A 15768-nucleotide genomic window follows, 5' to 3' on the forward strand; every position below is an offset into this window, starting at 1 on the left:
TCTCTCTCTCTCTCTCTCTCTCTCTCTCTCTCTCGTTTAGAACTTAAAAAAGAAGAAGAAGAAGAAGAAGAAGAAGAAGAAGAAGGAGGAGGAGGAGGAGGAGGAGGAGGAGGAGGAGGAGAAGAAGAAGGAGGAGAAGGAGGAGGAGGAGGTATATATAGAGAAGTGGGGATCTTTTTAAAAAATGCATCTTTTTAAAAAATGCCAGTACCTGGGTCCCCTCACTAGAGATTCTCAATAACTCTGCTCTGAGTCCTTGGCAATGGTAACCTTAAACTTCCAGAGTCATTTAGTGCTGACAAGAGTTCTACTTCTCATTTATAGGAAGGATTTGGTTTCCTATACTCCACTTTAGAAAAGTATATACCACAGGCCATTTCAGTTCTCTCAATAACCTACTGTGCATTCATTCTGTAAGAATTTATCTGAATTAATTTTGAACCTACTAATATAGTCAATCTCTGTTACCTGTCAAGAGAAAGTAGTTTTATAAGGTTTATAATTGCCTTCTTGATTTTATGGAATTTGATGTGTTGACCTTTAAAATAAACGGGCAGTTATTTTAACCAGCAAAAAATGGGTTTATACAGGAAATAGAGAATTGCAATCCAGGACATGCAAGCTACAGCAAAACCATAGGCAGGTCCAACAAACAAAGGAGAGGAGTATTATTTTATGGAGAAGAATGAAATCCAATGAAAATCCATTGGAGAAAAGCAAGAGTTCAGGATGATACTGGTTTCTAATTGGCTGAGGTGCAGGGTAGTCCATTTCTTGTAGGAAGAGCAAGTTACATCCTCTCCCTGTTGGGGCCTGTAATTAATGATTCTTTCTTGTTGAGGAATCTTCTTTGGGGTCTATAATTGACATTGAGTGGTATGGCTTTTCCTACCAGCCTCTCCTTCTAGTATTCCAAGTCCACTGTACTGAGGTTTTACTTATTTTTCACAGTTGATATTTTCCTTCGGTCTTAATAATTCCAAATGCATCAGCATTTCCTTTAGGGCCATTTAAATTCTTTATTCCCCCTGGCTTTACCCATTTTAATTCTTTTTTTTTATGTTTATTTATTCTTGAGAGAGAGAGAGAGAGAGAAAGCATGAGCAGGAATGGAGCAGAGAGAAAGGGAGACAAAGAATCCAAACCATGCTCCAGGCTCTGAGCTGTCAGCACAGAGCTCGATGCAGGGCTCGAACTCATGAACTGCGAGATTATGCCCTGAGCCCAAGTTGGACACTTAACTGAGTGAGCCACCCAGGCACCCCTAAGCCATTTTAATTCTTTTATTAAATTCTTCTATTCCCTTGGGGTGCCTGGGTGGCTCGTTTAGAAGAGCATGTGACTCTTAATCTCAGAGTCCTGCGTTCCCATGTTAGGTGAGTTCCCATGTTAGGTGAAGAGATTACTTAAATAAAACTTTAAAAAAATTCTATTCCCATGTTTCTTGAGACACATTAGTCAGAATTATAGTGAACACTTAACTAAGTGAAGAGCGCTGTTCTGTCAACTCATTTAATCTACAAAACAATTTATGAAGCCAATACAGTTATTACCTACATTTTATAAATAAGGAACATTAAGCCCAGAATGGGAAGCATCTTAACCAAGAACATGTACCTACTTAATGGCAAAATCAAAAGTTGAATCTAGGCATTCTGGCTCTCATTAAATTAATTTCCTGTCTCTGCTATAGGAAGGCTGGCTTTTAGGAGTACATAGGAAAATGCCCTTTAAAAAAATTTTTTTAATGTTTATTTATTTTTGAGAGACAGAATCTGAAGCAAGCTCCAGGCTCTGAGCTGTCAGCACAGAGCCCCATGCAGGGCTCAAACTCATGAACTGTGAGATCATGACCTGAGCCATCCAGGCACCCCAGCAAATGCCATTTTAAAGAGTGATGTAAATGGGGGCACCGGGGTGGCTCAGTCAGTTGGGTGTCTGACCAGCTCAGGTCACAAACTCGCAGGTTCTGAGTCTGTGCCCTACATCAGGCTTGCTGCTGTCAGCCTGTCAGCACACAGCCCACGTGGATCCTCTGTCCCCCTCTCTCTCTACCACCCCCCACTTGTGCTTTCCCAAACAATAAGTAAATATTTTTAAAAAAATAGTGATGTAAGTTAGTATGTGATTTTTCACTTTTTCTTTAATTTTTTCATGGTTTATTATTTATTTTTGAGAAAGAAAGAGAGAAACAGCACAAGCAGGGGAGGGACAGAGAGAGAAAGGGAGATACAGAATTCAAAACAGGCTCCAGGTTCCAAGCTGTCAGCACAGAGTCCAGCTCAAGACTCGAACTGACAAACCTCAAGATCATGACCTGGGCAGAAGTCGGACGTTTAACCGACTAAGCCACCCAGGCGCCCTACTTATTTTTTTAAGTAAGCTGTATGTGCAGTATGGGGCTTAAGCTCGCGACCCTGAGGTGAGGAGTTGCATGCTCTACGGACTGAGCCAGCCAGGTGCCCCTATGATTTCTCACTTTTGAAAACTCAAATTCAGGGGCACCCAGGTGGCTCAGTCCATTAAGAGTCTGACTTGATTTTTGGCTCAGGTCATGGCCTCACAGTTCGTAAGTTCAAGCCCCGCATGCGCAGAGCCTGCTTGGGATTCTCTCTCTGCCTGGCTCTCTGCCCCTCCCCCACTTGTGTGCACACATGCATTCTCTCTCTGTCTCTCTCTCTCTCTCTGTCTCAAAAGCTGCTAGTCCATGACAAAGCTTTCACTGACAAGTGCTGAAATGAAAAATAAATAAGGACAATGTATTGAGTTTTCCTAAAAATAAATGTATCCAATTTAAAGAATGGTCCTTTTTCTGAAACTATGTTTTAATTGGTGGTGGTGGTGGTAGTGTTAAAAACATTCTCTCCTGGGGGCGCCTGGGTGGCTCAGTCAGTTAAGCATCCGACTTCGGCTCAGGTCATGATCTCACAGTTCATGAGTTCGAGCCCCACATCCGGCTCTGTGCTGACAGCTCAGACCCTGGAACCTGCTTCAGATTCTGTGTCTCCCTATCTCTCTGCTCCTCCCCTGCTTGCACTCTGTCTCTCTCTCCTTCAAAATAAATAAACATTAAAAAAAGATTTTTTTAATGTTCTCTCTCGTATAGAATAATAGTAGGTTATAGTTTGAAGTTTGCTCTTTTTTTCTTTTTTGAGAGAAGAGAGCACTAGCGAATTGTGGGGGGGGGGGCAGGGAGAGAGAGAGAGAGAGAGAGAGAGAGAGAGAGAATGAGAATCCCAAGCAGGTTCCAAGCTGTCAGTGCAGAGCCAGGTGTGGGGCTCAACCTCACTCACCGTGAGATCACGGCCAGAACAGAAAACCATGAATCTGACCCTTAACCTACTGAGCTACACAGGCCCCCAGGGTTTTGGGTTTTCTTAATGATCTTAAAGTCCTATGTTGGCTCTCAAAAATTGTTGATGTTTCACTGATTTTGTTTAACCCAGTTAATTTAGGGGGAGGGAAACTATGATCCTAGAGGAGGAAAATCCAGCCCTCTCCCTACTGCATACCCACAGGAATGGTCTAAGTTGGATTTGGGGCTAGAAATGTTTTTACATGATAATAACACACTTCAAAAGAAATCAGGGTCAAGGTTAGACAACAAAGATTAGAACTGGTTGTGATAGGCCAGCTGTGTTGTTAGCCAGGAGGAAAAGGCTCCTGCCTGCTTAATTAATCAGATTAGCTAAATAGATTGGGTTCCTTCTGAGCTGAAAGCAAAGAATGAGGCCTGAGGGAAAACAGCTACTATATGCAGTTACATTTTGATTGAGCTAAGACTTAGGAAGGTCGGCTTGGTAGAGCGGGGCGCACCCACATCTGATATGGATATTTGGAGCCCTACCCGCATGTTTCCCTGACAGTGGGCCTGGGGAGATTTTTTGAGAAAGGGCCGCGAGAGGGAGGCCTCTCTTGGGAGCAAAGAGAGGGGAATCCACTTCATTCATGCAACCTGCCGAGGTGGAGCTAGATTGAATACTAAAAGAGCCAGGACAGATGGAATTTTCAATGGAAGGATGAAAACACGCTTCAGATCTGTATATTATTTTCTGGATAGGCTTAGATTGTGAATGCAAATGAACTCTTTGCCTTTTAAATATTCGAGAGGAACCACTGTCTTTAAGAGGTAAGCTGGCAGATAGCATTTCGCTGTTAACCTTGGTGTATTATTTCCCCTGAAGTAGTTAGGCAGTTAGTTCTCTATTGTACCAGACCCTTTAGATAAGTACACTTTTTGAAGTCAGTATAGAAGGGCCTATTGACTTTAACAACAACAAAAGAAAGAGAGTAAGAAAAATGTGTCCACTCCCAAATCATTAACTGAACTGAAAGGAATATGCTAACAAAGAAAGACACTGGAGTCTGAATCCTGTACTATAAGGGAAGGTCACATCACCCACAGCATCAGGAGAGGCACAAAGCCTTGAACTCAGGCCCAAGCATGCTGGGCTGCCTTAACACACCCACACATTCATCAGCAGGCACGAGACTGGGAGGAGAAATTCAGAACTGAGTCACACAGCTCCATTGTGGATTCAGTAACAGAAAGCAATCTTATTAGCTTTAATTAGTTGTAAGTACATGGCTCCCGATAGCTCCCCATTTCTTTCAGAGTAAAAGCCAAAGTCCTTATAAAGGCCCACAAGTCTATACATGATTTGCCTCTCCTGGGCCATGTATTTACACACACACACACACACACACACACACACACACACAAACCAATTCTGCCTTTGACCTTGCCTTCCACACTCTTCACCAGCTCACTTGACTGCAGTCACCTCCCCCCTTACAGGACCTTCTGGATTCATTCCCTTGGATCATAAAAGTCACCCAAGATGTTAGCTTCCGGGTAAGGCCCACTCCATCCATCTGGGTCCCACCAGGAAACAGCACAATCAAATTAGGAAAATTGGAGGAGACTTCAATAAGAGCCTAGAAACAAAGGGATGGTTGATGAATAAAGAGATTACAAGAGAGACTTAGTAATAGGGGGTCCCCCAAATCAGCCCTGAGCCTAAAAGGGCAAGGGGAGGAGGAGTTAGAAGACAGTGAGGAGGCTGTCTACATTGAGACTACCTGACCGGAACTGGGATTGTGGATTAGGTAACACAACCAATCCACAGTGACCCAGCAGGAACAGAGCCCAGGCATTAATACCTTCACCTCCCTTGTTCTTATTTCTCCTGGATCTTCTGAAGCAAAGGAAGCTCATGGAGCTCATACAGGTCAGCCTTCTGGTGCACAGTGAAGGGCCAAAAAGAAGCTGTCTGGCACACTTACCTCGATTACCCATAACAGTTTCTGCTGTGTAACAAACCATCCCAGAATTTAGTGACCTAAAAATCGCAAACATTTATTTCTTCTCAGAATCTTGTAGGTCACCCAGAGAGTTATGATAGAGGCTGGCTTTGCTACTACTTCTATGTCTGCAGTCACTGGCAGCTTGGCTGGTCTATGATGGCCTCATTCACGTGCCTGGTGGTTTGCTCAATGTCAGCTGAGAGAATAGGGTTGATGATGCCATGTATTTCTACTGACTGTAACCAATCACTTTTCCTTCTCATCAGACATTATTGTTAGATTAAGCAGTCAGATTCTAACAGGATGCCTGGAGACCCACAGAGAGGAAGTCCTGGCCAGCTATTTGAAAAAGTCAAAGACCTGTCCAGGCAGCACTCCACAAGAAGCCAGATCAAACTAGACAGACCCAAGATGGCTGCCAAAATAGGCCTGAAACCTGACCAAACAAGGAAGAAAAGGCACAAAACCCTGCTTCCAAGAAATACCCAGCCCAAGTAATCACTATGCCGCCCCTTCTTTAACAACTGACAATAAAAGATAAAAACCCAAACCCCAGGGCACAGCACAAACTCACCCACAGTCAGGCTGCATGCACTCCTCTCTCTCTCATTCCCTCCCTTTCTCACGTTCTCTCTCTCTCCCTCCCTTTTCCCCATCCTCCTCCTTTCTCTCACCCACCCACTTTGACATCTCCAGAACGTACTTTCACTTTAATAAATTTTCCCACTTGTGTCACTTGTTCTCTATGTTGTGTGTCTGCCATTGAATTCTTTCTTATGACGAGACCAAGAACGTTTGACAACATCTTTGGGATGGGCTGGGTCGAGGCCTCAGGACCCAGGGTTCCCCAGTTCACCAGACAAAACTATCAAATCCTTGCTAATATCAAGACACATTGTTTCAATGGAATTCCCATGGTAAAACAATCCCAATTTTTATTTGATTCAGGAATGTTCCCAGCCCCAGGGGATGCAACATTATTGATCTAAACCAGAGGTCAACAATGTCTTTTTTCTGTAATGAGCCAGCAAGTAAATAGCTTAGGTTTGTCAGCCAAGAGTCAAAATTAAAGACGTTATACAGAAACTTGAGTAACAACAAAGAAAACCAATTTCAACAAAATTCTTATTGATGAAATCTAAAACGGAATAATTAGTGCAATCATTCCTCTTTAAGTTTATTTATTTTGAGAGAGAAAGAGAGAGGTCAGGGAGAGGGACGGGGGGGGGGGGGGGGGGGGGGGGGGGGGGGGGGGGGGGGGGGGGGGGGGGGGGGGGGGGGGGGAGTGAGAGAGAGAGAATGCCAAAGAGACTCTACACTCAGCACAGAGCCCGACCTGGGGCTCTATCCCATGATGATAAGATCACAACCTGACCTGATAGCAAGAGTCTGAAGCTCAACTAACTGAGCCACCCAGACATCTCTGAATACAACCATTTCTCATACCGGTTTACTAAGGAGAAGAACAGAATTCTTTGCTAGGGGATAATAGTTCATTTCATCGGAGTTCAATGTTAGTACTCTCTATCGTCAAAATCAATTACACACGTTCATCCAGTAAGACTCATCTATGAGATTTTGTGCATTTCATCTTTTGAGAATATCTTTTCACACAGATATGTATGACCAATTGCTTATATCAACCTATGAGAGTATGATTTTAATTGAGCATATTTATCACTTGGAAGTAATTTACTATATCCTATTAGATTCTTCTCTTGATATTTGCTAATTACCATTATATTCTATTGCAGACTAATCACTTTCAATTGAAGACCCTCAATTGCAAAGGTCAATTGATTTTGAAATCTGGAAAATTCCTTTCCACTTGCATTGAGATCCAAACATGCTTTTGGAACCACAGTTTGAACTTGAAAAGTATATCCTCTGCAAATCTTTGTGGAAATGGAGATGTGGATATAAAAAAAACATTGACAGCACAGGAGGTAAATTAAACAGCTTAACATTACTTGTGTTTCAAACAACATTAATTGTTGTTAAAATGACTTACCACGGAGTAACTTTTACATATAAGTATTGTTTCCCTTGTCATTTTATATATTTTTCAATTCTTTTAATGTTTGTTTATTTTTAAGAAGAGTGAGACAGAGCATGAGTTGGGGAAGGGCAGAGAGAGAGAGGGAGACACAAAATCTGAAGCAGACTCCAGGCTCTGAGCTGTCAGCACAGAGCCCGAGCCCGACATGGGGCTTGAACTCACAGGTCTTGAGATCATGACCTGAGCCAAAGCCAAATGCTTAACTGACTGAGCCACCCAGATGGCCCACCTTGTAGTTTTATATTGCGAATCATGATCAAGTTCACAGTTAAAGCTAAATTTTCAAAGCTATTAAGTGTTCAATAAAAGTTATTGAAGGAAGTTCTCATTCCAAAAAATTTCAGGCTCAAGACTGAGTTCAAAAACTGCAGTAAAACTTTAACTGCTAAGCCATCAAATTGCTTGTGGGTTCAGGTAAGTCAGGATATTCAGCTTCTATTTTTGACAACAGTTCACAGGACTGATGATCATTAAGCCCATCAGAGTACCTGAAGTTCCCCTGGGAGACCACTGGTTCAAAAGCAGAAAAATTCAAACGCTTTCTGCCAGTTACCCACTGAGGAACAACACAATGGTAAACTACAGGCTTTAAATACCCACATGTTCACAAGCCTTATAAAATTGTTCAAATAAGTCTTTTCTGCTCTCTCTCTCTCTATATATATATATTTTTTTTTAAGTTTATTTGTTTATTTTGAGAAAGAGAGAGAGATAGAGTGCAGGAGGGGCAGAGAGATGGGGGGAGAGAGACAGAATCCCAAGCAGGCTTTACACTGTCACCACAGAGCCTGACTCAGGGTTCGAATACATAAACCTTGAGATCATAACCTGAGCCACAACCAAGAATCGGAGGCTTAACTGACTGAGCCACCCAGGGCGCCCCACCACCCCCCATATATTTTTATCAACATTCATTGTAAAACATCTTAGATTCCACTTCAGCTTGTATTGACTTAAATTTCTCTGTCGGTTCATCAAGAGCTAAGGAAAATCACTCAAAACCATGTGCTTTGTTTTTAAATTAACTATTGATGGTACCCCCAGTGTCCTCAACTCTAAGCAACTGTGCTCACTGAAAGGCTAATGGTCTTAAATAATATTTTCTGCAGAAACGTTTCTTTAGCCGCTGCAATCAAATGTGACTTAATTAACTCACCATCAGTAAACAGTTTTCCTGGCTTGTTTAACAAATGAATTACTCAGAAACATACTTTGGTTGCAGCTGTTTCATTTTTGTATCTATTTTAAGTTTATTTATTTATTTGGAGAGAGAGAGAGATACAGAGAGAGTGCACAAGCAGGGGAAGGGGAGAGAGAGAGAGAGAGAGAGAGAGAGAGAGAGAGAGAGAGAGAGAGAGAGAAAAGGTGAGTGAGAATCCTAAGCAGGCTCCACGCGCTCAGCTAGGAGCCCAGTGAGGGGCTTGAACCCAGGAACCAAGAGATCATGGCCTGAGCTGAAAGCAAGAGCAGGACACTTAACTGGCTGAACCACCCAGGTACCCCTTAATTTTATCTTTGTAAAGAAATTCCACTGATGAGATAGTGCATCTTAAATTATACTTTTCTTACTTTGCTTTTCTATGAGTTTGGAATATCGTGAGGAGTCTGGGAATGTTAAAGTATGGTATAATCACAGGTGTAGTGTCACTGCACAATAAATGCATACTTTGCCATCTAGTTTGATAACAAAGTGATCCACACTCCGTTGTGCCTTAAAAGCATGCAGTAAAAGAGGAGTGATGCTACCAAAATGTAAACGTAGGTAACCCCAGCTTCCGTTCCCCTACAAAAATCAACAATTAGCTATCCGTTAACAAAAACAGTTCCGGGAGAGCTCTGGCATCCACTTAAGACACATCAGTGCCACAGCAGAACAAAAAACCCAAGAATAACTGCACGAGACGGAAGGCAGCTCAGCTGTGCCTGCACTGTCCCATCCTCCAAGCTGCCATTGCTCGTGTCCAGAGGGAATTTCCCGATTCGGAAGCGCTTCCCTCACCAGGAGAGGAGGGGCAGGGTGAGCCACCAGCTTTCTCTGCCCTTCAGAACAGGGCACAAATGCCCTACTTCAGTTTCACTCAACCCAGACCACAAAGCTGAGACATACAGAGACGGCCAGGGACAAAGAAGAAAAGCAGGGGTCAGCAGCAGCAGCCACGCAGCTGAAACGATTGCGGTTCAAAGCGACCTGCTTTGCAGATTCCAATACTGAAGAATCCAGCAGGCAACACAGCATCATCAGAGCCCTATCGATTTCACCTTGATTTCGCCCCACAGCTATTCATGCTCATTGACACCAGTCGCCCCTCCTGCTGCCTTCCCCGCCCCCACACCCGCCAGGGCCGGGGGACCGCGCCGATGCCCATCACCAGACTCCAGACACCACGCTCACCCAGGGGAAGACGGTGCAGCCACAAAAGAGCATATCTATGGCCACAGCACACAGCTACTTGGGGGCCCAGATCAGGCCCTGTCTTCTGTCACTGGCCTGCACCACTGTGTTGGCCCACAACTAGTCCCTCATCTAAGTACATCGCAGCCCCTATCACCAGCCTCCACTGCCACAGGTCCATGGCAAGACCCAGCAGCCCACACTACATCCAGCACTGTAGTTTACACTCACAGCCAGGGTCCCCACAGCTGCCAGTCATTCCACGCTTGGCTCAGGGCCCTTGCTGCAGCCCGGCCCTATGACTACACTTGCAGTTGCGTTGGTAACTGAGCTTTGCCACCTCATGGGCGCCTAGAGCCAACGCTTGCAGTCAAGCGTGTGCACACCATTGGCTCCAGCCACCACCGCTGCCTGTCCTGGTCCCTAGAGACACAGCATACCAACACTTGTGGGATATAGCCGAACTATTTCCAGAAGAGGAGCTTACAATAAACGCCTACATCAAGAACAAAGGAAGGGGGTGCCTGGCTGACCTCAGTCAGTAGGGCATGTGACTCTTGATCTTGGGGTTGTGAGTTCAAGCTGCACCTTGGGTGCAGAGATTAGTTAAAAATAAAATCTTTAGGGGCACCTGGGTGGCTCAGTCAGTTAAGTGCCTGCCTTCGGCTTGGGTCAAGATCTCATGGTTGTGGGTTCGAGCCCTGCATTGGGCTCTGTGCTGACAGCTCAGAGGCTGGAGCCTGTTCAGATTCTATTCCTCCATCTCTCTGTGCCCCTACCCCACTTGTGTACTCCCTTTCTCTCTTTCCCTCTCTCTCTTGCAAAAATAAATACACATTAAAACTATTTTTAATAAATAAATAAATAAACAACCTAACTTTATACCTCAAGGAACAAGAAAAGAATAAACTAAGCCCAAAATTAGCAGAAAGAAGGAAATAACAAAAATCAGAGCAGAAATTAAAACAAAAACAAAAAAAAAAGAAGAAAAGCAATTCAAAAGATTAACAAAATTTAGAACTGATTTTAAGGAGCACCAGGCTGGCTTAATCAATAGAACACAGGACTCTTTTTTTTTTTTTTTAAATGTCTTGTAGTCTTTTATTTTGAATACATATGCACATGTGTAAATATATGTGCATATATTTTTAAAGTCAAATAGAAGGGTGGAACCTGGGTGGCTGAGTTGAGCATTCACTTTAGCTCAGATCATGATCTCGTGGTCTGTGAGTTCGAGCCCACTGTCAGGCTCTGCTGACTGCTCAGAGCCTGGAGCCTACTTTGGATTCTGTGTCTCCCTCTCTCTCCCCTCCCACTGCTCATGCCCTGTCTCTCTCTCTCTCAAGAATAAATAAACATTAAAAAAAATTTTTTTTATCATTTGATCATCTCAACAAATGCAGAAAAAGCATTTGACAAAATACAACAACCTTTCATTTGACAAAATACAACAATCTTTCATGATAAAAATGCTCAACAATTTGCATATGGAAGGAACGTTCCTCAACATATAAAAGTCATTTGTGACAAGCTCAGACCTAACATCGTGTTCAATACTAAAAGGTTGGAAGCTTTGCCTATAAGATCAGAAGTAAGACAAAGGTGCCCACTCTCACTGTATTCAACATGGTCCTGGGAATCATACTCAGAGCAATGAGGCAAGAAGAAGAAAGGCATCCAAATCAGAAAGAAAGAAGTCAAATTGTCTCTGCAGATGATATGATCTTACGTATAAAACATTCCAGTGTTTCCACCGATAAACTATTAGGACTAATCAATGAATTCAGTGAAGTTGCAGGATATAAAGTCAACAGAGGAAAATCTAATCTGTGATATTTTCTCATAGCAGCCGGAAACACACACAAAGACAGGAGGGCAAGGGCACCTGAGTGGCTCAGTTGGTTGAGCATCTAAATCTCGATGTGGGCTCAGGTCCTGATCTTGGGGTTGTGAGATTGAGCCCTGTGTCTGGCTCTGGTCTGGGTGTGGAGCCTGCTTGAGATGTTCTCTGCCCCTCTCCCTGCCCCTCTCCCCTGCCCCAAGCAAACAAACAAATACATATATAAATAAAAATTCTAAAAAATGAAGAGTCTGAGGCAGAGTCAGGTATGGTAGTGCTGTGATTTATGTAGCATAATACTTCCATCATGGGCATCTTCACATTTTGAACGTGATGTTACTAAACATGAGTTCGAAAGACATGTGAAATCAGCTCTCTGGAGCCCATACAAGGCAGGTGCAGCACCCTATGGTGATAACTGTGGTTTAGAGGTCTACGTACCTTGTTATTTTTGAAGGGGAGGAAGGACAGGCACATTTCATCTTCAAGGTTGACTGTAATGAAGGCATTGCAGGAAATTCTTTGCTCCCTTAGTTGCCTGTGGGGAACACAACTATTCACTCCAGCATCTGTGCAAACACTAACTTTTCTTTCTTCTCTCTGCTTTTTTTCTTTTTTTCCCCCTCCACCTCTTCTATCTCTCATTACATGTTGCTGCACTGAACCACTTCTGTAGGAGAATGGTGCTTCTCTTACAAGGATGGCTGATAGGCGGTCACCAGAGCTGTCACCGCGCCCATGAAGTTCGAGATCTGCACTCCTGCTGTGCACGTTGAGGAGCTCAGACTCTGTTGCATCTACTTAAGAGGAAGCTCATTCTGCTGCTTCCAGACCTGGAGCACTTGCTTTTTCTTTTTCCTTTTTTTTTTTTTTCATGTTTATTTATTTATTTTTCAGAAAGAGAGAAAGCATAAGTAGGGAAGGGGCAGAGAGACAGGGAGACAGAATCCAAAGCAGGCTCCAGGCTCTGAGCTGTCAGCACAGAGCCTGACATGGGGCTCAAGCCCAGGAATCATGAGATCATAACCTGAGCCAAAGTCAAATGCTTAACCAACTGAGCCACCCAGGTGCCCCTGGACCATCCTTATAGCCTGGGGACTGTAGAAGAATGACACAGGAATATAGGGTCTTCCCTATAATGATGGGACAAGTGAAGATTTGTTTTCACCAATATTAAAGTATATTTCATTCTTTATTATTTAAAGTTTTTTTAATGTTTATTTATTTTTGAGAGAGAGAGACAGAGTGTGAGCTAGGAAGGGACAGAGAGAAGAAAGAGACACAGAATCTGAAGCAGGCTTCAGTCTCCGAGCAGCCAGCACAGGGCTCAAACTCATGGACTGCAAGATCATGACCTGAGCTAAAGTTGGACACGTAACCAACTGAGCCACCCAGATCCCCCAAGGATATTTCATTTTTAAGGGTGTTATCTTCTTTAAGACTTACCTTCCTTGAAATTGGTCACGAAGAATTCAGATGTATGGCTTTTTGTATCTAATTTGTCCTCATGTGAATTTTAAGATAAGACTAGAGTTCTATTTGGCCTGACACCTTTGTAAGTTTGTTTAGTGTCCATGATACAATGTATCATACATATTATATCCATGATATAGTAATTTCATTGCCCTCTAACAGAAGACCAGAAAGGTAATGAAATATAAGTTTAAAATTACATCTCCCTAAGGAAGGAATGCCCTTCATAAAGTCATACAATAGTTAGTATTTACTAGTTGGGATTTCTAAAGTTTTTAATAATAATTATTATTTTCTGTTATCAAGTTAAGAAAGTTGCTAGAGTTATGACTTTCTTGATACCAACAGACAATCGCAAAACCAATCAGTCATTCCAGAGTGCCTACTATGGGCACAGTGGTTAAAAGCTCAGACTTTGGAATCAGAGAAATATTGGTGCCAATCTGAGAGGCTAACCAACTATGTGACTTTGGGCGAATTGCTCTAACTCTCTAAGTGTCATTTTCCTTATCTGTAAAAAGGGATTATAATATTATCTCATGAGGTTGCTTAAGGATTAAATGAGATCACTCATATAAAACCCCTAGCCAGGAACACCTGGGTGTTGAAATCTCTTGATTTCAGCTCAGGTCATGATCCCAGGGTCATGGGATGAAGTCCCATGCTCAGCATGGAGCCTGCTTGCGATTCTCTCTCTCTCTCTCTCTCTCACTCTCTCTCTCTCTCTCTCTCAAATAAATAAAATGGGGGTAAAAAACACGTTAGCTGGCTTATAAATTTTATGTATCCATCCATTTCACCACCAAGTATAAACACTGTGTGCCCGGCTCTGGGTCCATCACAAGAGTAACTAAACATTGGTTATTATTGTTGCCATTAAGCTCTCCCTATGTGTTTAATACACACCATAGGTTGATAAGGTGCATAAGAAACCTATGATGCCAATCATAGGGCTTGCGAGACTTTAAAATGACTTTTAACTTTATTTTCTAACACTTTTTCAGCTCTCCACAATTCCTTAAAGATCAACTATTTCATTAGAAAATATCCCAGAACCGGAGCATGTGACCTGTATAGTCACAGAGGACCTCACTCACAGGAAGTCCTTGTGTTTAGTTGAATGCTCTGCTCTTGCTTTCTTGAAATCCTCAAGAATTTTTCCAGAGGGACTCTGCCTTTGTTTTTGTTTTTTCTTTTTCCACCAGGCCTTAAAAATTATGTAACCAGTACTGCCCGGGATAGGATGTTTCTGGGCCCTAAAATCCAGAATTCATTTAGAACAACTAAGTATTCTCCAGCTACTTTCTCAGGCTCTGTTCCTTTTCCTGTTTTGGTCTTTGTTGCTTTGATTGTAAGGAAGAGAATCTGCTAAAACCAGCTCAGTTAAAGGAAGGGTTAATGTCAGGAATTAGTTATTGTTTTTATTTTATTTTTTTAAATGTTTTATTTATTTTTGATACACAGAGAGAGCATGAGAGGGGGAGGGTCAGAGAGAGAAGGAGACACAGAACTGGAAGCAGGCTCCAGGCTCTAAGCCAGCTGTCAGCACAGAGCCTGACGCGGGGCTCGAACCCACGAATGTGAGATCTGACCTGAGCCGAAGTCAGAGGCTTAACCGACTGAGCCACCCAGGTGCCCCAGGATTTAGTTATTGAAATCTAAAGAGGCTTTTTTGCACTCAGGTGCTCATTCTGCCCTTGTATGAACCTGGAAGTAAATGCCTCCCTAATTATAGTACCCTAAAGGCCCCACTTGCCTTACCCCAGTTTGGCCCTGCTGTGGTCCTTGATGGAGCACAAGACCCGAGAAAGAAGATACCAGGTAATTAATAAATATCGAAGAGCAGGGAATTAAAAATTCTATCTCTTGGGGTGCCTGGGTGGCTCAGTCAGGTAAGCATCTGACGTTGGCTCAGGTCATGATCTTGTAGTTCATGAGTTTGAGCCCCACATCTGGTTCTCTGCTGTCAGCTCAGAGCCTGGAGCCTGCTCTGGATTCTGTGTCTCCCTCTCTACTTCTCCCCGACTTGCGCTCGGTCTCTCTCTCTCTCTCAAAAATAAATTAAAACATTTAAAAAATTTTTTACAAAACCTCTCTCTTTTATCCTCCAGTCTCCAACAGGACTTCTCATTGGCTGAATCCAAATGGAAATTAGAAAGTAAGGAATCCCTTTTGATGCGCCCCAAAGAGGTCAACCTAGCCCCACTGGGAGACTAAGAGAGGCAAATGAGACAACCAGCACAAGCTGGGAACAGAACAGACAGACAGTAAAGTTTATCTAGTGTGACTACCACTACTTATGCTGTGTATTTCAGTCCAGTCCAGGAACACTGTTACTTTTAAGCCTTGCTACTTTATTCCTAGTAACAAAAAACACAACAAAACAAAACTTTTTTTAAATGTTCATTTAAAAAAAAATTTTTTTTTAAGTTTTGTTTTGTCCAAATGAGCCACCCAGGCACCTCAAAACTTTTTTTTTTTTTTTAAGTTTTGTCTAGATGAGTCAAGATTCAACCTCCTGACAAGGCTAACACTCAGCGTAGGCCGGCTTGTATGTGGAAGGTGACCTCCTCGGAGACAGCCATTTAACTGGCTTCTGACAGCTTCAATTATGACTAATGGATCTATTCACTGGCCATCATGCCCTGTAATCATACCAGTTAGGATTTTTACAACCTTTATAGCCTACCCTAATAT

General features: G+C 42.9%; 1 long non-coding RNA gene across 1 annotated transcript; it reads left to right on the plus strand.

The window, feature by feature from the left end:
* The first annotated feature begins 128 nt into the window (after nt 1–128).
* Nucleotides 129–12431, plus strand: LOC115276987. Its single transcript, XR_003902150.1, has 3 exons — nt 129–151; nt 7062–7253; nt 12275–12431. It is a non-coding gene; the product is annotated as an uncharacterized LOC115276987 (long non-coding RNA).
* Nucleotides 12432–15768: the final 3337 nt, after the last annotated feature.

This window comes from Suricata suricatta, chromosome 13, assembly GCF_006229205.1.
Source record: "Suricata suricatta isolate VVHF042 chromosome 13, meerkat_22Aug2017_6uvM2_HiC, whole genome shotgun sequence".
Classification (NCBI taxonomy): domain Eukaryota; kingdom Metazoa; phylum Chordata; class Mammalia; order Carnivora; family Herpestidae; genus Suricata; species Suricata suricatta.